Here is a 27,175-nt window from a genome sequence, read left to right as displayed (position 1 = left end):
CCGTTTCACGCAGAAAAAAGTAATGAAATTATAGTTGTGAACGGCCGGGAGGCAGGGAACAAAGTGTGTTTATTATCAGACAAGCGGCTGCTTATATAAGGACAGGTACAAGCATGAGCATGCGCACTTGGTACCGTAAGGGCACGTGTTAACATGACAGTGCGCATACTTACATCTTCCTTCTTTTCGAAGAGAAAGAAAAAGAAACAAGAAAAAAAAGGAAAAACAGTTCCCAAATTCACATGTCAGGGACCTAAGGCTGCGGTCTCTCTGGCAGGGGGTAACGTTGTGGCGGTCTACGCTGACGGTCACTTCTACGAAGGATGCCCTCAGGTTGTAGCTCCGCCATCTGGTCAGGCTGGGATACCGACTCCGGAGAAATGGTCGCTTCAGGGTCCGACGTTGGTTGCATTTCTTTGGAACTGAGATGCTCCCTGGTGCGCCGCAGCTCTTGTCCGCTGTCTGTAAGTAGGGTGTATGACCTAGGTGTTCCTGCAGGGCCTACAACCACAGCTGGCGACCATGTTCTGCGTATGGTGTCGTGCACCGATACTTGAGACCCGCTGCGAAGATGTGGTAAACGCTTAGCCGTTCGGTTGTAGAAGACGCGCTGCTTTTCTCTTATTTCCTGGAGGCGATTGCGAACGGATTGTGATCGCACAGTTTGCGGTTCGAGGTGCTGGGGAAGAACCGGCAACTGGGTCCTTGTTTGGCGGCCCATCAACCTTTGAACGGGCGACTTCAGTTGCTCGTCCCTTGGCATGTTTCGCCACTCCAGCAGGGCGCTGTAAAATTCCAGGGTTGCGAAAGGACACTTCGTGAGCAGTTTTTTCGCCTCCTGCACAGCACGCTCCGCCATGCCGTTACCACGAGGATAGTACGGGCTTGACGTTACGTGGGCAATTCCTAGCTGCGCAGCAAAAGAGCGGAAACAGGCGCTGTTGAAAGGTGGGCCGTTATCACTGCACAGCTTTGCCGGGATTCCATGAGTCGCGAAGACGAGCATGCACGCATTGTTTACCGCTGTCGCTGTTGTCTGACGTAGCTTTTGAACCTCGAAAAAGAACGAGTAGAAATCCACGAGGATTAGGTAGGACTGGTCATCGTGGTGGAAAATATCAAGCCCTACTACTTGCCATGGCAGGCCTGGTATCTCGTGGCTAAGCATAGGCAGTCTAGTGTTCCTGCGCTTGTACTTTTCGCACGCTGCACATGACTTAGCTAGAGATGAGATGTCTGCGTTCATGCCGGGCCAGAACATTACTTCTCTAGCTCTCCGAATTCGCACAAGCGAGCAAGACTTCGGATATCGATTAGCCATTCGTTAAAAGATTCGCCCTCACGTTGATCTCGGGAGCCGAAACGAAACTCGTTGAATGTTAAATTCTTCGCTGGTTTGTAGTGGGCCTCAAATTTTTCAATCAGCTTATCGAGGTCTTTCTTTTCGTCCTCATTTGCGAAATCGAAGGTATAGAACACCCGCCTTGCTTCTTCTCCAATCGTCACAAGAAGGGTTGCTGCCTGAACGTCTTTAGGCTGCTTCCTTAGTCCGGTCGCCGTAGAAAACAGAGTAAACTCACTTTTCCGGATGATCCAATTCTGGTAAGCGTCACCCGTACTTTCCAGTGGCTTTGGCGGTGGAAGAACCGTCGAGGCCATGCTTCTTTCTCTGGAGGGTACTAGGGGTGCAGCTGGACGAGGGGGCGGCGAAGAACAGCAGTGAACGCGGCTTGCGAAACGCGTCGCCGCCCCACTTCTGACACCATGTGAACGGCCGGGAGGCAGGGAACAAAGTGTGTTTATTATCAGACAAGCGGCTGCTTATATAAGGACAGGTGCAAGCATGAGCATGCGCACTTGGTACCGTAAGGGCACAAGGCAGTCCCATCACAAGGCAGTTTTGAGCGTAGTAGTTATTTTTAAGCAGGAAATTAAAGGGAGTCGCAGCAATAGAAAAATTCGCGCGTTGGGTTCGACTTTGACGGCGATTGCTGTGGTAAGAGAAAGCATAATCTCCGGACTCTCTTCTCCTTACAGCGTATCTTTAAGGAATCACGTGTTATTAACAGGACAGTTAGAATTGCCCAGTGTGTATCAATATATTGTACATGTTTTTTTTTCTCGCTCGTACAGTCATGGAGTCATGTATGTGAAGCGTGCACCATATAGTACCCGCGCCTTGCTTTTGGATACTGTGTAGGAAATAACTGCACATCTGCTTTCTCGAACGCTGTTCCTATGATTTTGACGCTCACGCCTAACTCAATAGCTCTGCGAAGGTAACGCTAATGGTGCTGCCGAAACGCTGCGCATTTTCAAGACGAAAACTCCTGGGTTTCTTTCTCTTTTTGCATGACGGTGCTTAACAGTGCCATCAACTCCTACCTATACAACTTGTAGCTCATACGTCTCTGCGGCTGCTGTTAGAAGTTCAATTGCCAAGATGCGTAGTTTCAGTGATAAGTGCTGCGTAGAGACTAAACACACACACGTGTGTGTGTGTGTGTGTGTGTGTGTGTGTGTGTGTGTGCGCGTGTGCGTGTGCGTGTGCGTGTGCGTGTGTGTGTGTGTGTGTGTGTGCGTGCGCGTGCGCGCGCGCGCGGTCTCATGAGGCGATAAACTACAGCTTTACTTTCATAAAATAGCGCACTGGAAGCAATCTGCTTGTTTCCCCTGTTGGCGGCCTTCACGGACCGTACCGACGCTGCGCTGCCGAGAAAGCATATTGGCACTGCACCCGTTGCTCATCGCGCCCATGAAAACTGGGAACACGTCTGGTACGAGTGCGACTGAGTGCGCAGTACGAGCGCATTGAAAAATAGATATACATATAACTGAATGAATGCACTTGCAGAAAGCCAAACTGCACGCAACCAATAGGAACACAAGCGATCTAATGCCGAGATAGAGGCTTCTGTGCCTCGCTAAGTATATAATATGTGTCAAGATTGAAAGAAGAGCTGAAAGGTAAGCCTAACCCGCCATAGTGGCTTAGCGGTTATGGCGTTCGGCTGCCGAGCTCAAGGTCGCGGGATCGCATCCTAGCCATGGAGGTCGCATTTGAATGGAGACCAAATGTAAAATCGCCCATGTGATATGCGTTGTCCGTACACTTAAAAAAAAATCGGATGAGACATTTAAGCTTCGCCTTAAGGGTATGATGCGATAGCGTAATGGGTTGATTGCCATATATGCGAAGCTCAATCTCTACTTTACATCTCATACCCATAATGCCCCGCCGCGGTGGCTCAGTGGTCATGGCGCTCGGCTGCTGACCCGAAAGACGCGGGTTCGATCCCGGCGACGGCGGCTGAATTTCGATGGAGGCGAAATTCTAGAGGCCCGTGTACTGTGCGATGTCAGTGCACGTTAAAGAACCCCAGGTGGTCGAAATTTCCGGAGCCCTTCTCTACGGCGTCCCTCATAGCCCGAGTCGCTTTGAGACGTTAAACCCCAATAACCAAACCAATCATGCGCTCTAGCATTGAGTGCTCGGTGAAACTATAGACGAGAGGCCTTAGCGCGTTGTGGCTCGCCAAGAGCATTTAGCGACTGGGGAATTCTTCCACAGCACGTGCGTTGTAATCTGGCGCCCCAAAAGTGGGACGCGAGTGGTGTCGTGCTTGTATGGTGAACGAAATTGCCGTTCTTCGTCTTCTAGATGTAGAATGTACGGGATGACGCGTCACCGGCGTGGTTCCATCATGTGTCGCCAATCATGGCCTTTAAAGGGCAGCTGCAGCACTTTTTTGAAAATTTCGCGATATTCAAGGATTCAAATCTGCATAGGCTGTGGGTAAAGCATGCCAAGTGTTTTTGCACTAGCATTTAAAATAGTAACGAAATCGACGATTTAATTTTGCGCTTCTCCTCAATGCACCGGAGGAGTGCAGAAAAACTCAGCGTGACGTCACAGAAGGTATGATTTTAAATTACCGCTGTCATCAGCCACACCCTGCCCTGACGCGTTAGACGCTGCCAAACAACTCTCGGCAGGGTTCGCCTTCGGTGACGTTGGTTTTTTTCCCTCAAAGCAGGCGTTTGTGCGTTGGAAATGCACCGATACCTTCGATGACGTCATCATGCGCCCCCCTACTTGGTGTTGTGCTCTGCGGAGAAGCTTGAAGGGCGTCCAGATTTTAATCGGCGATTACTTCACTATTTCAATTGCTAGCCCAAAAAGATTTTGCATGCTTTACCTGCAAGTTTCACACATTCGACTCTCTCAAGCTCGTTGATTTCTAAAACCTATGCAGTTTCCCTTTAACGACTGAGTCGGAGCGGCCATATTTCCGACGCGTCGTCCGACGTACCGGCAAGCTCCGACACTCCATGTTTCCCCTTCTTCAGTTAACACTATGGCATCGCATATGAAAAGAAGGTGCATTTTAAAATATTGGAGCGCGTCGGAAAGGATATTAAGGTTGTACTGCGCAGGTTGGTCATAGCTAGGGGTTGGACATTTCGGTTTAAACCGAAAAAAAAAGAAACCGATAAAAGTAGGCCGAACTGACTTTTCTAAATTTGGTTTTAACCGAAAACGTCAGCATTCTTGGCACGCACGACACAGATAGCTAGCTGTTGAATACGAGTTAAACTCAGTCAAAGCTGAAATTAAGTAAGCAGGAAGCCAGGGGCATGAGGAGATTGCGGTGATGGCGTATAACCAGCGCTGTTGTGCGATCTGAGGTATTGTTCCGCTAGCTGATACGCCTCTGCAGACAGGGAAGCACCACCTCTTCGCCGCCTGCGAGCTAAGAACTGTTTGTTCATTGTCATAACCTTCTTACCGCAGTTAATCGGTTAAGTAGGTTAATCAACTGTATGCAGGACACTAACACGAAAGTCTACGTGGGCGTCACGAAAAGTATGCTCTGGCTACGGTGGTAATTGGACTGAAGTTTCATTGTTGCCATCAAGAGGCAGATCATGTATACAAGAATAGCTCCAAGTACGAACAATGGCATGCTAATTACTGGTAAATCATTGCTCATGATGATAAAAACACCAAGATAGACTTCAATCGACTGTTGACCATCCATGCAGGATTGCTGCACTAAATAACCGAAAAAATTCAGTATTTAATTCGTCGAAAGTAATCATCATCATAATCATCATCAGCCTGACTACACCCACTGCAGGGCAAAGGCCTCTCCCCTGTCTCTCCAATTAACCCTGTCCTTTGTCAGTTGCCGCCACTGTATCCCCGCAAACTTCTTAATCTCATCCGCCCACCTAACTTTCTGCCGTCCATACTCGCCAAAGTAATACTCGCCCAAAAGAAAGCCGAACTTGGGTTCTGAAATAAAAGCCTAAAAAATTCCGTTGAATTTTTCGAAAAAAGAAACGAAAAGTCCAACCTGTAGTCATAGCTGGAAGAATTTTGCGTGTGTGCTGGAACAAGCGCCCATAACAGATGTTCATTGAGACTTACACAGCGGGAAGAACCTAGTCAGGCTTATGTATGTTTGGTGACGGTGACAAGTGGCTGTCGTATCGACTGCACTTTAGCGATCTTTAACGTATCCAGGCAGAAGCACCCACCTTCCCACGCGGACTCAAACTCAGCTCGTGAGGCCTCCGCGCGCTCCACCTCCCCTTTGTTATTTACTAGCCATAGTGGCTTCGGCGTACGGCTGTTGAACCCAATTTCACAGGTTGGATTAAACATTAAATCCATCACCAGGAATTCGAGACAGCGCCCAGCCGGTGACGCTAAGCCTAGCGGCCAACGGCGTTTCTATGGCAGCCACTCGGTCATTCGCTTTCTTTCTCACGCCACGCATGATGTCAGCATGATATTTTTGAATGTTCAAAGCTATGCGCCACATGGTGGAAGCCAAAGGAACGAGAAACGCTTGTCTCGAATTCCTAATGTCCACACGGTGTTCCTCATAATGATGATGATGATGATGATGATGATGTACTCAGGCTTAGTGGCACATTCCCACGGCGGGGATAGTCCATATGTAGGCCACGTCCATGTCCTCATAGTTCATGTGTAGCTTTCTTTTTTCTCGCATCCTCGTCTGCGGCAGATCTGAAGAACAATGTGGCATCCACACCATCACATGCTCTTATCGGGCTAAGATGATACCTTTGGAGAACGTCGATAAGTATGGCCTGCAGAACCTTGGCACACACGTGCTATTCGTTAAAGGTTCGCCGATATATGTTAACCTTGCTTGTCTTACTTCACGACCGTATCGGTGGCAGTAGAATGTGACCGATGTGGCTTTCTCTTTCTGATCAAAATTTACAGTGCTCTTTCTGAGCGTGCTGGTAGTATCTGGGAGTACAGATGAGTCTGTTGAAGAGAAAACCGAAGCGGACCAAGCAGAGGATACAGACTACATTATTGAAGAGCCTGGGACATCGCCAGCCACCCAGCAACAGTGCCATGTTTCATATATTACCACTGAAGATCATGTAAGATGGCAGTCGCCTCTTGTACATCTTGCATTCGTTAGTAGCTGCGTGCGGTATTTTTCGCAGAGCGCCTTAAAATGGTCACTGCAGTGGGAACACGTATTGCGGGCTGACTGAGCTAGCTTACTCTTCAAAACCACTAAACTTGTTTAGCGTCAATTTTACTGATTATTTTTCACCTTTAAGGGGAGGCTTATGCCGGTCATCACGTTACCAGCGGAGTCTAAATAATGTAAATATTTTTGGGGTGATGTGTCAACTTTTAATGAACATTGGTATGCAGATTTTATTGACATTCGTCTCATATTATCCTCGTTATCAGCAAAATAAGTCCTTTAGCTTGACTGAGAAACATTCTTTTCCCAGCTGTAATTCCCCCCCCCCCCCCCCTGTGTATTGCTGTATGTTTTACTATGTTTTTGTTTTTTTCTTTGAAGTGTGTTCGCTGCGATGAAGGTCTGCCGGAGCCTAGAATTCATCATGATTAAAAATATGAGGTAATGAAATCAGTAGGTTTGCGCCAATAATCGTGATTCTCGAATACCGAATCAAATATCCTCTCATTCCTTTCATTGAACGAATCAAATAATGTTTGTTCAAAATTATTCAAAACAAATCGTATAGGTTCTAAAGTTTTCGTATGCTTTTCAATTTATTGGCACGAAGTTCGAACGAGGTACGACGCAGTTTCTTGGACAAATGTTTCAGAAACAGGATCCACCCCGAAAACGCTGAGCATGCTTCCGTGATCAGTCCACGCTGCATGGAGCCTTCAGTTCAGCTACGAGGTACTACATTCGTGGGGCGGCGTTCATAACTCTCATACATGGCCTCCAAGACTGGGAGACGCAGCAGGGCTCAGGCAGGTTTAGCAAACCCTGCCTTGATGTCTGAAGTCGGAGGCCATGGCTCATACGTAGCTCTCGCCCTTTCTCTTCTAATGAGATTTAGCGCTCGTTCATTCCGTGCCATCATCAGTAGCAAAAGGTAATTTCCCTCTTCGTGTAATATGACTGTCATGCAGTCAAGATACAGGGAGCGCTAGAGTTCCCTTTGTGAGTAAGTGGGCGGAACTGAATGCAGAGCGGGGCGTGGCATGTTTCACACTATAGTAGTTGGCGCGTGCTTCCTTCTGAGTAGTGGAACACCACCGGCACTTTTTCCTCAGGAACTGCGCTGGGGATGGTGTGTGGTAGCACACCTCATCCGAGACGTCGACCATCTTCAGTACGTTGCGCGCTCCATTTTTAAATGGGAAAGGATTATATGCCTCATTAGCACAAAAGCAGGCGTCCGCCGTCTGTGGCACGAAATTCAAAGAATATTAGAACATCTTTTGACGCGGCTCCGAATTTCACATCGGTGAGGCGTCATCGTGGTCAGCGCATCTGCTCATGATCATCCTGCATTGCTTTGTTATGTGGATCAAGAATTTCTCCCCCCGCAGAGTACTGTGCACCTCGACTCCAGGTGGCGACACTGTGCAATCAAGCTATAAATAGGCTTCGCGCTGGCTTTTCAGTCACTGGGCACGGCAGCATCGGAAGCATGTGGAACACATTTTTTTTTATCTACCTTGTGCACTTGTAACAATATAATGCTTTTGCATTCTCACACCTAACCACCGAATGTTTTCTTCGTGGACCCCCCAACATTTTCCGCTTCCTGAATGCGTTTCCATTCATTTGCTGGCGGCCCAGCAGCCATATCGAAACCACATGTAGGTTGTCTGCTGGTGTACGGAAAACTGATTCAGGGCAATCTGGTGGGCTAAATAGAAGCTCCACGGCCTCTTCTTGGGTCAGCCACCTTTATCGATTTTTGAGCGTGAATCCAAATGACTACGATACACCGCCGTTCACTTCAAAACAGTGACAACCGGTCCTTTTCAGTAAGAACGTCATGAGTTTGAATCGGTTGGCGGGAAATTTTTGGAAATCCTATTCTGTCGTGGATAAGCGTGCCTTTTTCTGCCGGATAAAGGTCAACATAACCCAAATGTGCCATAAAAGCAACGTTTACTTGAGACAACAATTGAATGTAGTTGTAGTCTGTCTCAATTTAAGAAAATGTCATCGTATTTACAAATAATTTTTTTTTATTAAATATCAGTGAGAAAAGCTTAAAGCTGGCGCACACGTTCGAAAAAGCTTCCAGCTGATCTGAGTGCGAAGGGGGGCTCCAGGATTTTTGGGGTTATTTATCTTTAGAGGATGAAATTCGACGATAAACAGCATGCGCGCAACCTTCTCATTATTAGTTTTGCAAAACTGCCACACAAGTCCTTTTGAGAAGCCACGCTGACAGGGCTTCATAATTTATGTCGGAAACAGTAGGGGATTTCTAGCATTCAGGCGGGCATGCAAAAGCTTCTTTTTTCTTGTTGAAAGATTAACGAAGTATTTACTAAATATCCTTAGCACACCACACGACCTCGTACCTCCGAGGTTGTGCACCTAGAGATGTGACTTAGAGGGAATGTTGCCAGCTCAAAAGCGGGTAGAAAAGTGTCATGTAATAAACTTTTACGAAGAAGAGAAAGAAAGCTATGAGGAGTGTTGACTACAGCGCTACAGCGCCTGTAGCGTAAGAATTCACAGAAAGGCTGCTGTGTTAAATGAATGCTCGCGCTTGGCTACTGCTAGCGTCGTGATAAGCAGCCTATTCTTCTTAATTACGCGTTAGATGAAAAATGTTTATGTTCAGACTGTATGAAAAAAGCTTTCCACCCTTGTTCTACTCTCTCTTGCGTAAAAAAAGGCGCGCGTGGCAAAGACCTGTAGGTGCAAACGGGACGGAAAGAGAAAAGACGACGAACAGTACGATGGCTACGATGACTACTATGACCAGGATGACGATAGCTATGAGCTAGAGGTCATCATTTGGACAGGAAGCAGTGAAAACGATTCCACGCCGACACTCGTCGGCGAGGAAGCAGGCAAGCAACTTTCGTACATCCCTGGGAACAACACCACTGATTCGACTGTTTCAACGACGCAAGCAAGCCGGGACGGCACCCAAGAGAAATACATCGTGGTCGATGACGGAACGCCTTGCGCGGTAAGAAAACTAAAAACAAACAAACAAATGAACAAGTAAAGAGAAAAGAAGCAAACAAGCAAACAAACGAAAGTAGCATTGGTCAACTCATTTTTACTTGTCCAAAAATTGAGACGTTTAATGAAAAAAAAAAAACCCTGTCGAATGCGGGAAATGCGCAGCAGAGCTCGTCTGCATGTTGTATTAAGTCTTAAATCAATATGACTGTTTTACTTGCGCATTTTGTTCACTGAATGCTAACAATTACTCGCAATCTCAATTTGCTGTGTGCGCAGTCATTAGTTTGAAATCGTCATCCTTTTTCAGTTCTTTTGCTGGCACCTATGTCATACGAAAAACCCTTTCGATGTACGAGTTTCTGCTTAGTTCTGGTTCTCCCCATTGACGTGATGTAATCTCTGTCAAAAGGCAGAAAGGATCATCATCATCATCAGCCTGACTGCGCCCACTGCAGGGCAAATGTCTGTCCCATGTCTATCCAACTGACCCTGTGTTTTGCCAGCTGCAGCCACCATATCCCCGCAAACCTCTTAATCTCATCCGCCCACCTCACTTTCTGGCGGCCCCTGCTATGCTTGCCATCTCTTTGAATGCATTCCATGCCCTGTCCAAGCCCATTTCTTCCCCTCGATTTCGACTAGGAAGTCATTAAGCCGCGTTTGTTCCCTCACCCACTCCGCCCGCTTCCGATCTCTTAACGTTACACCTATAATATTCCTTTCCATAGCTCGTTGCGTTATCCTTAACTTAAGCTGAACCCTCTTTGTTAGCTTCCACGTTTCTGCCCCACCGGCGAGTACCGGTAAGATGCAGCTGTTGTATACTTTTATCTTTAGGGTTATTGGCAAACTTCCATTCATGATCTGAGAGAGCCTGCCATATGCGCTCCGCCCCATTCTTATTCTTCTAGTTATTTCAACAACTACAAAGGCAGCAGGATGCGGTACCCACCACCGCACAAATCCTTAAACAAAGAAGAGGCTGTCACATGGAGACAACTTCAAACGGGGTCATATCCAAATCTAAACACACTAAGTAAAATTCGCCCCACACTTTACGCACACAATTGTCCGTGGTGCCATGCAAAACCTACACTGTATAACATAAGATGGGCATGTCAAGAAGTCGACGTCGTCCCAGCTATACCAAACCCAAGTGCGGAGCAATGGGAGGGTCTGCTCTCCAGCGACTGCCACGATGACCAGATCGGTTTGATACGGCGAGCTCAGCTGACGGCAGCATCCAGCGGAGCCCTGGTCCTGAAAGCCGAGGATTTCCCACCTCTGGTACCGCGCCAAAATCAGGTGAGCAGTTGGAGTGGGTTAGTCTCTGGGCCCACCCCCCTCCCTCCCCCACCGAATCCGCCCTACAGCGGCAGGTAGAGGAGCTCAGGCGCCAAAATCAAATTCTCGCCCGTAAAATTCAAGAATTAGAAGCTAAGCAGGCCGGGCAGTCCGAGCCCATGCAGAACGCTGAGCCCGAGGATAGTGATGACGGATCCTCAGTATCATCTTGCCTAAGTAGCGTCTCGCGGCAAACCGCGGACACGGTGGTCGATTCGGCCCCCGCGGACGCCGGCCGCTTCGAGGCCCTGGAGCGTAAAGCCGAGCAGTTGGAGGAGCGGGTGGCAGCGCTCCCGAACCAAATTATGATTGCGGTCCGCGAGTCCTTTCAGGACATGTTCAGTGCCGCATTTGCTGCAATGCTTCCCGACATTGCGGCCCAGGTGACTGACTCTGTCCTTAAGGCGGTGCAGCCCTGGGTCAGCTCCCATATAAAAAATTCTCTCTCCTGCGACTCCCCGCAGATAAAACGTAAAATAGCTCCTCGACAGGCAGCGGAAGAAAGCGGTTCCGGCCCGATAGCCGCGGCGTTGATGCAACCCCTACCTGGGGCTGTGCCGGCCCCCGAACCGAGTGGCTACCCAGCACCGTAAAATAAAAAAAACACATCAATATGGCTGGCAAACCTTCTCAGAAAGCTAAAAAATTAGACCAATTCGAAATCATTCAATGGAACTGCAGGGGTTTCAGAGCCTGCAAAAAACGGTCACATCTCCAGCTCTACCTGCAGTCCCTTGGTGACATGCCGGCGCTTCTTGCTTTGCAAGAGCTCGGCAATGATGCTAAATTCTCTGGGTATAGCTCATTTCAGGGGGGCCCCTCGACCTGCATCCTGGTGCATAAAGCATACACCGCGATTCAGGTCGATCTTCATCTGGAGACTGAGCAGGAATACACCATGGTGAGGGTTCTGCCTCTCAGGCGCCGCGACCCGTCAATACATGTGCTTAATGTGTATTGCCCCCCGCATAAGCCGCTTGTTACTTTCAGCGAAATTTTCTATCGTGCTCTCAAATCGGCTGACACTGAACCCCTGGTGATCATTGGGGATTTCAACGCACCCAGTCTACACTGGGGCTATCACTTCGAGAAATCCAGGGGACGCAAGCTGGCGGAGCTCATCTCCACCCTTCGTCTTACGTTGCTCACGGATCCGTCTTGCCCCACACGTGTGGGCAACTCGGTCACCCGTGACACGTGTCCTGACTTATCTCTGGTTAGGAACACTACAAACGCCACATGGGAGAACCTGGGGGATACCCTGGGCAGCGACCACTGCCTTCTCCGCATCACGCTTTTGGCGAAAGCAGCCCGTAAAAAATGGGGCCAGGCGAAAATAACCAATTGGCACCAATTTCGAACTCAGGACGTCCCTCCGGTACTATTCTCCGATGGCTATGCGGAGTAGGCAACACAGGTCACCAACATACAGAAACAACACACGCAAACACTTCACACCACCGACGAGATCCCCGCAGTGGACAATCACCTCCTGCATCTGTGGGAGGCGCGCCGGAGCTTAACAAAACGATGGAAGAAACACAAGACGAATCGCAAGCTTAGAGCTCGCATTGCACAACTTACGGAGCAGGCTTCGGCATATGCCGCCCAGCTCACAGACACCAATTGGATAGAACGCTGCAACTCGGCAGCGCGTCAGATGAGCTCGAAGGGGACTTGGCGTCTCCTGCGCAGCCTCATCGACCCTTCTCAAACGAAAGGGGAGACGCAAAAACAGCTCCGGCGGGCTCTGCACGGGTACCAAGGTACGACGGCGCAACTTGCGGACACTTTGTGCGACAGGTATCTCTGCCGCACAAATGACCCGGTTGGGCCCGAGTACACGTACTCCGGCAAGCCAAATCAGGATTTAGACGCCCCTTTTGAGTTGCATGACCTTAAGGCGGCCCTGGCTAAAATGCGCCGAGGTGGGGCACCGGGTCGGGATCGCATAACAGTGAAACTGTTGGCGAACCTCTCCGACTCTGCATACCTCCATTTGCTACAATACATAAATCAGATCTGGGATGGGTGTCCGCTCGCACTCGAATGGAAAACATCGCTTGTAACGTTCATCCCCAAAGCAGGTAAAGCCGTGACTACGGACAACTTGAGACCCATCTCATTAACCTCGTGTGTGGGAAAGCTCATGGAGACAATGGTTCGGGATCGCCTCTCTCCATACATGGAGGGTAAGGGCCTCTTTGCAGACACTATGTTCGGGTTCCGCCCACACATGTCTGCACAGGATGTCCTACTCCAATTACACAGGGACATAATACGACCCACAGCCATGCAACAAAACGACAAGGCCATTCTCGCCCTCGATCTTAAGGGGGCGTTTGACAATGTTAAACATGGCACCATACTCTCTAACTTGAACACCACTAACTGCGGGGCGAAGGTCTTCGCCTATGTCAGAGACTTCCTCTCTGCGCGTCAGGTACTCCTACGGATCGAGGACGAGGAATACGGCCCGTACTCTATGGGTACACGAGGTACACCACAGGGGGCGGTGTTATCACCGCTCCTTTTCAACATCGCCATGATGCACCTGCCCGGCCGACTGGCTCAGGTGGATGGCATAAAACACGCACTCTACGCAGACGACATTACAATCTGGACCACCGAGGGGAGCCTTGGGGAGATGGAGGACCGCCTTCAGCAGGCCGCCTCCATAGTCGAAGCATATGCTGCCGACTGTGGTCTGCAATGTGCTCCCGCCAAATCAGAGCTTCTACACGTCAGGACAAACCACAAGGACAACACGTCTCTACACATATCTCTGTCGGGCGGTCCCATCAGAGAAGTGGCGGAGCTCCGGATCCTGGGTCTGTTCATCAATAACAAACTTAGGCCGGACTCTACTATAGCGAAACTGAAGAGCATAGGTGAACAGGTAGGGCGCATGATCCGCCGTGTTTCCAACAAGCGGGGTGGTCTGCGGGGCAGGGACGCGCTACGGCTCGCCTATGCCTTCGTGACCAGCCGGATCCTCTACGCCGTGCCGTACCTACGCACCACCAAACAACAAGACGAGCGCATTGGCGCCATCATCAGGAAGGCAACAAAGCGAGCACTGGACCTCCCGGTGGCTACCTCCAACGCCAAACTGAAGGCGTTGGGAGTGGTAAACTCCTATCAGGAGTTGCGGGAGGCCCACCTCGTGAACCAATATACGCGGCTATCGCAGACGGTGCCTGGGCGCCGCCTGCTAAACCGCTTACACATCCAACACACATGCATACCAGAGGGGACGGAGAACATCCCGGTGCTGTGGCGCCACATGCTCTTGGTCGCTCCGCTCCCGCGTAACATGGACATGGCTTCACATGAAGGCAGACGACAAGCGCGGGTTCGCACGCTTGAGAGGCAATATGGTTATAAAGAGGGCGTCTATTACGTGGACATCACAGGGCCGTCGCCCGCGGGATTCTTCACGGCTGCCGTAGTCCACCAGGGAATGAATGTCGATGGGCTATCTTTTCGGGCCCCAAATTCAACACGAGCGGAGGAAGTCGCAATAGCTCTCGCTGCCGCCGATCCAAAATCGAAAACGGTAATCACAGACTCTCGCCGGGCCTGTGACCATTATCTTGCAGGCGAAATATCACCTCTTGCCTCGCAAATTCTAAGACGCGCTCTCGCCGATCCAACTCGCACAAAAGTGATCTGGGCTCCTGGCCACCAGGGTCTACGAGGCAATGAGGCCGCTGATGCGGCCGCCCGAGCGCTCACACACCGGGCTCCTCATCCTAGCTCTCATGGCTCAGAAGCTCATAAACCGCTTCTGCGGTTCCGCGAAATCCTAATTTATTATTGCGACAGCCACCGTCTCTACCCGGCACCCGCCAAGGGGCTGAGTAAGGCGGAGGAGCGAACTCTGCGGCGCCTGCAGACAGGAACCCTTCTCTGTCCTGCAATAGCAAAACACTTCGATCCGAACACAGATGGGCGCTGCCCGCACTGTGGAGAGATCTGCGATATCTTTCACATGGTGTGGGCATGTACTCAGAATCCTCACCTTCCCCCCTCCCCCATCCCCACCCGAGAGGCATGGGAGACTGCCCTCCTCAACTGCTCCACACTGGAGTCCCAAAGGGCTCTGGTCAAGCGGGCGCGAGACGGGGCCTCGTCGTGCGGTGTCCCGGACTAAGGATACCGACCATGCAGCAGGCTTTTTTTACCCTCAAGCTCTCTTTGATTAAAGTTTTTCACCACCACTGGAATAGGGGCAACCGACCGTTACGGATGGACTCATCTGACCGCATAAAAGCACTTGCGCTAGAGCTAAATAAAGTTATCCTATCCTATCCCTTTCAAGATCCGAATCAGCAGCCACTACCTGCCCTCAGTACACGTATTCCTTTACCACTTCCAGCACCTCGCTGCCAGTTGTGAACTGCTGTTCCCTTGCGGGACTGTTGAACATTACTTTGGTCTTCTGCATGTTAATTTTAAGACCTACCGTTCAGCTCTACCGGTCTAACTTATTAATCAAGTTTTGCAGTTCATCTCCTGAGTGACTTAGCAAGACAACGTCATCAGCGAATCGCAAATTACTTAGGTAACCTCCATTAACTCTTACCCCCAGCTGTTCCCAATTCAGGCCTCGGAAAAACCCCAATAAAGCCAAATCTTGTAAACAGGGAGTGGATAGCATTGGCGAGATCGTGTCTCCCTGCCTGACGCCCTTCCTTATTCGAATTTTATTGCCGACTTTATGAAGTAATATGGTAGCTGTGTAGTCGTTATAGGAGGTATTCACATGACGTCATCCGCAAGGGGCGCTAGCGGCCGGCGCGGCATTCGCCATGTTGGTGGTCGCGCGCGCGGCCGCCGCAGCCAGCCGCAGCGATTGAATAGCTGGTGATGGGTGAAATGTGAGTGTATTTCGCGTCTCGCCGCACGTAATTTCTGTCCGACCCGTGCCGCCGCGTGACTGAGTGAATATTCCGTGAACTGTGCGAAGCAGAAAAGAGCGGGCACGCTCAGAAGGTTCTACTTTGTAAAAAGGTCGACCCCCCGTAGGAATGCGGAGGCACCGGCATGGTGTGCGACGTATACAAGACTGCTGCCGCGCGTTGAATTCACCGGTATCGAGGCCCACCTTGTGCACGGCTTAAGTTTGCTGGCAGGCCAAGGAATTAAAGGATATAAACCTATGAGAGGGTGCAATTACTTGACAAGCGGGTGAGTCCAAGAGCCGTGCTGTGGGTGCCGACGTCCGCGGTGCCGACGGCCGAAGTGCCGTTTTTGAAGAGGTGAGTAATTCGAAGGGTCTGTTCACTTAGCTGTAGCTTAACTTGTCATCTCTACCTGCTGAAAGTGACGTGTTACCACTGAATCTAGCGGAATGGCTGCACACTGCGTTGCTGCGAAAACGGTCTTGTGCATACGAAGCAGCGCTACGTAGCTACAATCAAAACTGCTAAACATTCTCGCTGTGTCTGCCGTTCGTGCTGCGAGCGCATGGCAGTATTTGTTTGGCCGTTCTGTCGGGTAAATAAGGCAGCTATGACGCTTTGCCTTTCTGCTGAAAGACCGTACGTCTGAGAAGCGTCAGCAGTTCGCGGGCTACAGCTAGGCGCTTGAATTATCAATTTCTGCGGTGGCAGTTCTGGAATTTCGGTAATTAATCGTGCTGTTTATCCACGATGTGCCCTGCATGACTATCTGACAGTTATTAACTGATATTAAAAGCTGCAAGTCATGTACGTTCTTGCGTGCAGCGCAGCCAGCCAGTTTTGCTGCCGAGTTGAGGCAGCTCGGTTATATCACGGCGCAGAAGAATTCTGCTGCAAACTTCATGCACAATACGCGCTCCACAAAGAGAAGTGGTCGCTGACGTATTCAACAACGTACAAATATGTTACGGATCACTAACAGTTCAGGCCGGGTACCTCACGGCGCACCGTGACACTGCGCGAGCTGGCCTGAAACGACCGCAAACATGGCGCGCCTGCCGCGACGACGCTCGCGCCGTCTGGTAGCGCGGCCTCAGTGAATACCTCCTATAGATATTGTTACCCAAATGTAACGTGGCGGCCAGCCGAAGAATGAGGCGTGATAAACCATGAACAAGAGATGATTTTAATGGCCGTGGGCCTAGCGCGAGCGCTCCGTCCCGCGCCACTGCCCTCTTCTTCGTCTTCGTAACAATATCTTCTAATATTTTCGCATAAGGCTCTTCTACACCCTGATTCCGCAATGCCTGCATGACTGCAGAGGTTTCAACTGAGTCATATGCTTTCTTGTAATGAATGAAAGGAGCATAAGTAGCATCAAGGAAAGCCTATGTTGAAGCGTCGCTTTCTCACGACGGCTCAACTACGATATAACAGCACTGATACAAGATACACCTAAAAAACCAGTTCACTGGGTTAAAAGGATAGTCATCCCTTCCACTCTGGTTCGTACCTCTCTACTTCATTTCACTCCCTGTTTCATCTCTTCCCTCACGGCGACTAGCCGAGGTGGCTCAGTGATTAGGGCGGTCAATTACTAAGTAGGAGAACCCGGGTTCGAACCCGACCACGGTGACCGCGTTTCGATGGAGGCGAAACGCAAATGGCGCCCTTGTGCAGCGCGATGTCAGTGCACGTTAAAAAATACCCAGGTGGTCGAAATTATTCCGGAGCACTTCACTACGCCACCTCTTTCTCTCTTTCTTCTTTCCCTCTCACCTTCCTCCCTTCCCTTATGGCACGGTTCGGGTGTCGACAGAAATGTGATACTATTACTGCGTCACTTCCGTTCATCAAACATCAATTTGGTCTACCAACTAGCCCGAAGACAAGCTATACTTAGGTTTGACAACACTCGCATGATCTGTTTCACTGACGATTTTGTTTTGACTAGCTCCCCATTTCTTTTGGTGTAGTCATAAACATGAAGAGTTGCGAATTTTAAGCGCTGAAGCTGGTACAAAACTTTTATTTGCTTGGACAATAACAGCTCAAGAGAGACGACTTCGGATGGACGCTAATTACTGGAGTCTGCCAAAAAGGCAAATGTGACAACACCAATACTACTGCTCACAAAGTGAAGCCTACAAAACGACCTGGTGGGTGGACGATTCAATATTTCGGCCTCCTGCATTATTGGAGCAAGGCAGAATGGTGGGCCTGTTGTTATGGCATGCCAAGGGAGAAAACCAGCCAAAAAATACGAAACCTGCATTATTTATTCGCGTTTAATGTTTTCATTCATAATTTTATATATAGTATGGTTCGCCTTGTGCAGTGGGGGATATACAATATTACCAAGGCCCATAGCGTCACAGTGCAGTAAGATAAGCTTTAAGAAAGAAGAGGCGTGCTAAGAAACAAGAGGAAAAAATTATATGGCGATAAAACATTTACATTATAATGCGGATGATGAGCGCTAGCAGGTTGGCCGTATTCGTTTCGTGGTTAATTATTTCGCAATTTATGCCTTCGGGATTTATGATTTAGCTAGTACATCTGGCGCACTTGTGATGGACGCATCACTGCCGCAAACAGATAATCAGCTCGAGTATATATATACTATACTGGCGTCTTTATCGGCCAACTTCGACCTTGCGCACCCGCACCTCGGGGTTCACGCACACCTTACGTTCGGCCTCGGCCCATGCTTCTGTCCGAAACACACAAGTGGACGCGACGGCGCTTGCTTCGCTTGCGAGCCTGGCCGGCCGTTTGTTAACGCGTCGTGTCTTTCGTCCCACTCTTACAAAATTTTTTTAGAGAGCCTATGGACTGCCATAGACTTCTTTCTATAGTGTCTATAGACTCTGTAGACAAATCCTAGAGAACAGTTTATAGATAATCTATAGATGTATGGCCATACACTTTTGGTAGATTTTTGTCTATAGACTGTCTATGACTATGACTAGACAAAAAGAAGTATCTATAGGAAGGCAATAGAGTCTATAAGAAGCCTATAAACTGTATATAGGAGTTGTTCCTCCATGAGACTGACGCGAGCTTCACCCTTTTGTGGAATTTCTTAGTGTTGTACAAAAACTAAACATGCGCGAAACCTGTCGGGTTAATTTTTGTCAAGGCAATAATTTGTGAAGCTGAATGTTTTTCGTCGGACACTTATTCTTTATTGAATAGTATTTGTGTCACACAGCACATCGGCATTGCCGCGTATAGAGGATAACTGAGCGAGTTAATACGCTTTATTTCACGAAGACGTCCTGGACTGATTGGGAAGTATCCGGCGTGGCCACTTTAGATGCTCAGGAAGACTTCGCGTAACGCTTGTAGTTCACAACTGTGAAAAAAATCGGCGTTAAAAGTGAAACATGTTTTGAACCTTAGAAATAATTCAGCGCCATCTTAAAGTGCTTGACCTGGCCTAAAGTCAGGCGAAGAAGTGCAAAGCACATGACGTCTTAAGTCGAGTTCGTACGTTCTGCGCAGTCAAAGGACATTTTTGTGGTCTACAGTCTGTCTCAAACGACCCGAAACCACTAATGCCGTGGCCAATACGGGCCTGGGGCCTTGCTTTGTTTTGTAATTACGAAAAAATGCGGTTTAAATTAAATTAAGCGCGTAAATACTTTACACGGAGAAAAAAGAAACACATTCGCGATTCCCATAGTTGAAGCAAATCGCAGACGTATGGGGCGAATAGTACTGCAGTAAAAAAACACTGCACTGCGGATTGTCCCGTGAGCTAATATTACCGTCAAGAATGATTAAAAATTTTACGAAAAGAGAAAAAGAAAAAAAAGAAAAGTGGGAACTCTCTGAAAGTGGGTATCTCTGATAAAGTACGAATAAAGAACTTTCGACCTGTGGTAACGCATTTGATAACACGAATTTACATGAGTGGCGCATTCTGATTTCGATATTCGGCATTGTTGTTCCAGCGTACGATCCTTACCACTACCACTGCAAAGTGAATACGACCTCTATAAACAGTAAGGTAACCGATCTAAACTGTTTTCTTCTGCCTGCACAACGTTATTTAGGGCCAAAAAGTACTTCATGCTCTCGCAACTTGTGTATATATATATATATATATATATATATATATATATATATATATATATATATATATATATATATATATATATATATATATATATATATATATATATATATATATATATATATATATATATATATATATATATATATATATATATATAAAAGTATGCGCTTCGTTAAAGGAAACATATTTATTTGACTCGGCGTATATACGATTACTGTTTTTTAGTGTCGTTTCTCAAGCCCTTTCCAGGCTTACACCACTGTAAATTTCAGATGGTTTTTAACGTGGTGAGTATCATTATCCGGATTTCTTCCAGCGGGAAGCAATCAAGAAAGTTTTAGTGAGGTTTTTATGTGTTCTATATTTTTCTTTCGGCAAAATAAGGGCTAAAAATGCAGTTACTTCATTTATGTTGCTGCCTATAGATGATATGATCAACATTTGAGATATTTAACAGGGGCGCAGGTGCGCAATCAACTCTATTGCGAGAATTTTGTCTGAGCGCCTAACATCTGGAGGTGGGAAATAAAGATCTCATTTAATCTGATTAGTTGTGAGTGGGGAATCATGCTCAGGTATGTACACCCCCCGTCAAAAGTATACAGCCCAAGGGGTTTGCTTGTGAGGCCTGCGGTCAGCCTCATTATGCATCCTCAGCGACCGTAATTTCTCGAAAGAGGAATGGCTATGCATATTTAATTTTCCCAAGCTTTGGACTGTTAGACGTGCTAGGAGGCCCCGCTAAACAAGTTAGAAGCAAACCTCTTGGGCTGTATACTTTTGACGGCGGCTGTACATAAACGGAGCGTCATTCTCACCCATACTGTTGCGACTGAAGTAAAGGCGGCCAAGTTGAGTTTGCATTCGGTTTGAAGTATTTCAAATAATTTTTTTTTTGCGGCGCATTCCTGCCACCATTAGATAGACCCACAAGGAACTATATTCCTAGCCGAAAACTGGCCATTGGGGACCCGCGACACTGTACCTAGGCTCTTACCAAATCAACCAGTTTTGCAGCTAGCGCTATTCGCAAGACACTAGTGGTCATTGTCGAAAAATCGCACATACTTCCAAAAACGTATTTATATCTGGTGTCCCAGCTAAAGGTAACAAAATATCTAAAAAAAAAGAGTGCCCTAAGTGAGTAAAACAGCCAGCTAGCTGCTGTTGAGACCCAAGTGGCCTAGTATACAACATTTTTTCGTTCTACAAATTTAATTAGTAAAGGCTAATGTTCTAACTTTTTAAGTATTGGCCTCAGGAAAAAACTCGATTTGGAAGTTGTAGGTCGTGTTGAAAAAAAAAAAAGGCAGTCTGAAATGTTTACACGAGGTACCATTTAGGCACATCTTTTTGCCGGCCTCAAAAGAAAGACCGCGAAATACAAAAACTACCACGTGATAGCGGGGCTATTTCAGCGCCCACAGACAAGCTCTTTGAGAGCAAAATCCGTTCATATCCGGAGCGCATTCCCCGACGCAGCTTTGTGCTTACAGTGGTCGAAAGATATGCGCCAGCACCTGCTAACCCTTTAGCGGGCTTTCTTTCTAAGGCGGGTAACAAAAGACTACGTAAATGGTAGCTAGTACAAAAAAATTAAGGCTGCTTCTTTTCATCTATAACTTCCGATTTAGCACTTTTTCCCGAAGCTAATATTTAAGCTAGCTAGTTAGTCCTTGCTAATAACTAACTTTGTACAACGAAAAAATACTGCAGACTAGGCCACACGACCCGCAGCAAAATTGCATTGGTTTGACTGGCCTAGGACGCTGCGTCTATTTTAAAACCTTGCTTACGTTTAGCTGGGACACTCAAAATATACTTTTACAAATTTACAAATATACTCCTGGCGTAAACCAGAACACTTCAGAAGTGACCTTAATCCTGCAAAAGTGTCAATGTTTCTGTGATGACCCAATTCAGCTTGAAGTGGCTGTTGGATGTGTCGCGAGCTGTTACGTATGGCGAAACAGAACATGGAATACGACGAATCTGGACGACGGAAGACTGTGCCGGGTAAGTGTTCTTGCGGGGAAGCGTGGCGTAGTTACTGACGCACGTGCTGTAGCGTGAAAGGAGGCTACGTCGTTTTTTGTATATTTGGTCTCTAGCTCGGCGCAGGACAAGGAAATGACGAGTACATCAACAGAACCGGAGTATGCCGTAATGGATCCTGCGTTACTGCAGGTAAGCTGGAATAAACCATGCACACAAATTTAAACAGCTGGGCGCCAGAGAATAGTTAGCGCATGCAGTTTGTTTTCGAAAGGCACGTTGAGTTTATTAATTGACGCACCCGCTTAACCACGAAACCAACATGTATTAGAAATTAAAGGTCTATCACTCTATCTTACGGCACTGGCGACAAATAAGGAGGCTAAAATCTTTTTTCGCACGAAATCAAGCTTGAGTGGCCACCTCGATCGAGCCCGGCTACAACCATCCTGTACAATCTTCTTTCAGTTGTCCACTATAAAAATATAAGGTATACACGTTACCAAAGCAGCGTTATGATAAAGTTCTTCCAACTTGAAATATTAACACAACTTCAGTCAACCAAAATTTCCACGGATCATAACCAAAAATTAAACTTAACGTAATCAGGCTAGATAATTATACGTTTGGTTTATGGTTTATGGGGTTTTAACATCCCAAAGCGACTCCGGCTATGATGCTCCGCACGGTACACCGGCCTCTAGAATTTAGCTTCCATCGAAATTCGACCTCCGCGGCGGGGATCGCCAGCCATCATACACCTTTTTTTACACCTCTTCCCCTTTGTCAGTGCTGATTGGCAGGCCTGAAAATCATCACTGAGGTCAAATTCTCTTTCCTTGTAAATGTACAGCCTAGGTCAAAAGTCCTAAGGCCACAGCGTTCAGTTGCGGGGTAATGAATGTTCCTAGAATGCTCCGTGTAGCATATCATTCAAAACACGAATCAAGCAGTAAGCTAGCAATAAGATAGCGACGACCCTCCAGCGTTGCCCAGCGAAAAATCCTGATTGGCTGGCGGGCAGTGACGTCATGAATGCCGTCATCAGAGCGGAGAAATTCTATTGGCTGGTGGGACGTTACTGCACTAGCTCGGGAGCATGCTTTCTGTAGCTACGCACGGGACTCGTAAATAACAAGAGGGCTCTGAAACACATTCGGAGGAGAGCACATAAACTCGCTCAATGGCTACAATCTCTCGTCGTGAACACCTGAGCCAAATAATACACTTCTACTTGCAGCGTAGAACCCGCAATCGCGTGCAAAAGCTGGCGAGTTCTTTCAGGCAACTTTTTCATGCTGGCACCCTTCTACGTCGCATGCTTCTGCTTATTTTTATTCAGAATTCTGTTCAGAGAGAGAGAGAGGGATGACTACTGCTCAGACTCTTTCAGGCGGCCAGTCCCAGCGTCGTTCCGGTTGGTCAGAAAGCCCCCCCCCCCCCCCCCCCCCCCGGGGGAATTCCCGAGCACGGTGGGGCCTGCCAAGAAGCGCTAACCTTTGAGCGTGCAAAAAGTAACGAGAGGAGAGGGAAAAGCGTGAAGAGGCTGAAATTCCAATTTTGGCTACAGATAACTCAGTTTCCACAAAACCCATTGAAAAGAAATTCTTGCTGGAGGATATTCGTGAAGCAGCGTCCTGTAACATCCCAGCCATACCGCACCTTTATCGAGAGCCCCTTTCAAGAACCTTTAAATAGACAATGAGGAGAACTACTTTTAGTTATTGTTATCGGCAAAAGCGGATCCTCTGGGTCGTGGCAGGCTTGGTTGTCGTCTGTACGGCGAGAAAATCGGATTTAGAAATCTTCCCGCCAGTCGAGCCAAACTCCTGACGTCCTTACGGAAAAGGATGCGTTGCCACCGCATCGACGTGACCCACGCCCCACAAATCGGTGTCGACGCACGAATTTTACTTTCGAAATCGACCGTTGAAGGCGACACCTGTATATATTTTTGGGGACTTTTCTAGATTATAAAGGCTCCATTTTTGGTGAGAGTGGCCTCTCTATGATTAGAAGCGTACGCTTTAGGCGTAGGTCAACTTCATTTATTCTTATTATTAAAGAAATCGAAGATTAGGTTTTCCCACTGGGCCAGAGGTGCATATCTTTTGCGTTATAACAAGATGACCAGTGAAGAACTGCTGCTCAAGAAGCGACACTGCGTGAGTTTAGCTGGAAGTTTAATACACTATGCCTGTGAACATATGTCTGAAACCACGTCGCGCGAAGCCAAGGAATCAAGGGGGTATTTAGATCTCCGTTCAACACTCTTCCCACTTCGAGTTACTGATCAATTCGCTCTCGCCCTACCATAGGCTTGCCGTCCCGGTTAGCTCAATTGGTAGAGCGACTGCTCCGGTGTGGCGGTGGTTCCGGGTTCGAACCCCGGACCAGGACGAATTTTTCTTTAACTACGAAGTTTCTGAGAAAGCTGTATAGCTTTCCTTTGCAGCCGTATGGCTGCGCTTGGGTGGATGCCAATGAGTAATTACTCCCTTATTACAAATCTACTACACCTTGGGGGATTACCCTAAACATTTGACCAACACTCTTCCCACTTCGAGTTACTGATCAATTCGCTCTCGCCCTACCATAGGCTTGCCGTCCCGGTTAGCTCAATTGGTAGAGCGACTGCTCCGGTGTGGCGGTGGTTCCGGGTTCGAACCCCGGACCAGGACGAATTTTTCTTTAACTACGAAGTTTCTGAGAAAGCTGTATAGCTTTCCTTTGCAGCCGTATGGCTGCGCTTGGGTGGATGCCAATGAGTAATTACTCCCTTATTATAAAAGTGCTTGAAGGGCTCGATCGCGCCTAGCAGTCATAGCAAGCCTTTTGTTGCCCATGAGCTTTTGTACGAACTATGGACGCAACTGCAACAAAATGATTTGCGGGGATTGTGAACGAATTCTGTCGCTTTTCCATTTTGTCCGAGTTTCACGAAAAGACAGGTCACGACTCTTGCCAGGCATAAATTATTAGAGCTTTAATGGGCTGACGTTAGCCGATCAACTAGCTGAATCAGTATCAGGATTCAGTTGGTGATCTTACATTCGAATGTATATTATGTGGACCTCCACCCGAAACATCGCCAGAGCAATTTGATTATGAAAGCGCATCGGCGCTTTCCATGCATTGTTCCATACAGAATGTCACTGTAATTAACCGACCCGTTATGGCTTCAGCGTGCATTCTAGCTCAATGAAGAAAGGCTCGCAAATATGAGTTAAGTTCCTGAAGAAAAGTGTTAAATTAATTATTACACTTAATTTGTACGTCATAATTAGAAACAGTGAATAACAGAGGAAGTATTCGATTTCAGATTTGACGCCATGGACACATCCGAACGGTTGTCTAGAATCTACAACAAAAAGAAACGGCAAGGTAAGTGTTCTCATATAAATGCAGCGGTCCGCTGCATTTCGCCATGGTCTAATGGGGTTAAAACTAAACTTTTTGAAGCAGTACTCATTGGATTGTCTTTATCATGAAATTCACAGGGTTCGCTGCTATATTTATTTTTTTTTTCGTCTCCAGGTTATAAAAAGTTGTGTTGATTTAACGAAATCGGTTCTCTTATATCATCGCCTAGCTGGTGGTGTCCTTTCAACGCTATATAAGCTTTGCTACCATAAACAATCTCATTAGTGGCAGTGGAGGTAGGGGACAGGTTACCCATGTTATTCTGGTGAGCTCGAAAGGATAGGAAGATGAGGAAGCAGAAGACGAAAAGGAATGTACCCTGCTGTTGCGGCTGCTGTTCTGCCTCCGCTTCTCTTCTTTGAGGAGGCGCCTATTAGAAATTCCGTTTCACCTGCTGGGTCTGCCTGTGTCCACTGCGGCTGTTCTTTCCTTTGGTGCTTCTTCGCTTGGACGAAGCAACAGGAGTACGCGCTGTACTGTTCAAAATTTTCTTCTAGAAACACAGCGACTTCCATGCTAATTTAAATTTCATTTCAATTTATTATTATTTTTGATTTTCAAACATTTATTTTATTATTTTATTTCTCTATCTTTCGGTCAGTGCAAAATTGAACCATTACATGCGTTGCATTCGAACTTGCACAAAAAGCCATCGTCCCGTCTTCGATCCCCCAGCTAATAGGTCCCCTGTCGTTGCGTCGTCCAATCTGTCAGCCTAAACCCTACTACTAGTCCCTTTCCTGAATAAATGCTCCTCTTTCCAGCAGTTCACCGCCTGTGTCTTGGTCACTCCTCCGTAATGGGTATGTGCCATTTTACTTGAGGCCAATAAACCAACTAAATGCAGGGTCCATTCTACGTGATGAACAGCAGAGGCTTCTCCGGCCAATCGGTGGAAATGCGTTTCTTCGGCATTTGTGCCCAGATTATTGCATGCGTAGCTGCAACTGCTCAAGCTGACGCCAGTACGAACAACTGTACAGCCGAAGGGGGCGTGACCCGTTATGCATCGCCAGCGTTCCGAATCTCCCGAAGATGAGAGGAAGTCTCGTCCTCCTCTCTCCGAAAGCTGGTACTTTCACTGATGCTACCAGAGCCCCACAACATGGCTGTTGAGAAAACCCCTTGGACTCGTTACTTTTGACATAGGCTGTAGGGTCACGTGCACGCACGCCACAGCACAGTCAGAGAACATATGACTTTAACGTGCACCTTTACATGAAACTTGAAAGGGGGTGATAAGATGTGCATTCGTAACACAGACACACAGATAACAGAGTAACACAGATATTAGAAATGCCGCCATGAGAAGACAGCAAACGGCAGAACAGCTAGCTTCAGAACAGCACAGGGAAGAATCAGTGGGGCTGCAAAATAGCACTCGAGAAAAACAAAACGGTGTCAGAGCAGTGCAGGATAAAAACAGCACAACGATAAAATAGGACAGCGCAGGACGGTGCAAGGTTGGGAACGAATTCACTAGCGCAGAGCACGTTCGATATCGGTCTCAGTCAGTATATTCTTTACATAAAAGATGCCCTTTTAATTTACGGTCACCGGATAGAAATATTTCACGCTTCAGCTCGTCTGATAAGATATACTTTCGTGTAGGCGTTTTCCCGGGAAGAGATTTGGTTCACACTTATTCCCGTAAAGTTTATTCACGAAAATTTTTGTGAAATTTGTCATGTTATATGCGTTTGTGATTGATTTTGGTGGGATGGTGTTTTGATACAGCTAGTCACGTCAAACAATAATCTGCAGTGAAATTAATAGTAATGTGTTTTACGTTTTGCAGCTATGATTATGATAGCTTTATTAAATTCGAGTCAGATTTCAGGCTTATACATTAGAAAAGAGGTGGAGTGGGTAGACTCATCGAAAGCCGCACAACTTTGCTTAGTTAGCATTCTCCTCACTAGGCCTGCGGGGCG

This window comes from Amblyomma mixtum, chromosome 2 (genome assembly GCF_055824585.1).
Source record: "Amblyomma mixtum isolate Tamu chromosome 2, ASM5582458v1, whole genome shotgun sequence".
Lineage (NCBI taxonomy): Eukaryota > Metazoa > Arthropoda > Arachnida > Ixodida > Ixodidae > Amblyomma > Amblyomma mixtum.
Note: the sequence above shows the minus strand (reverse complement) of the source record.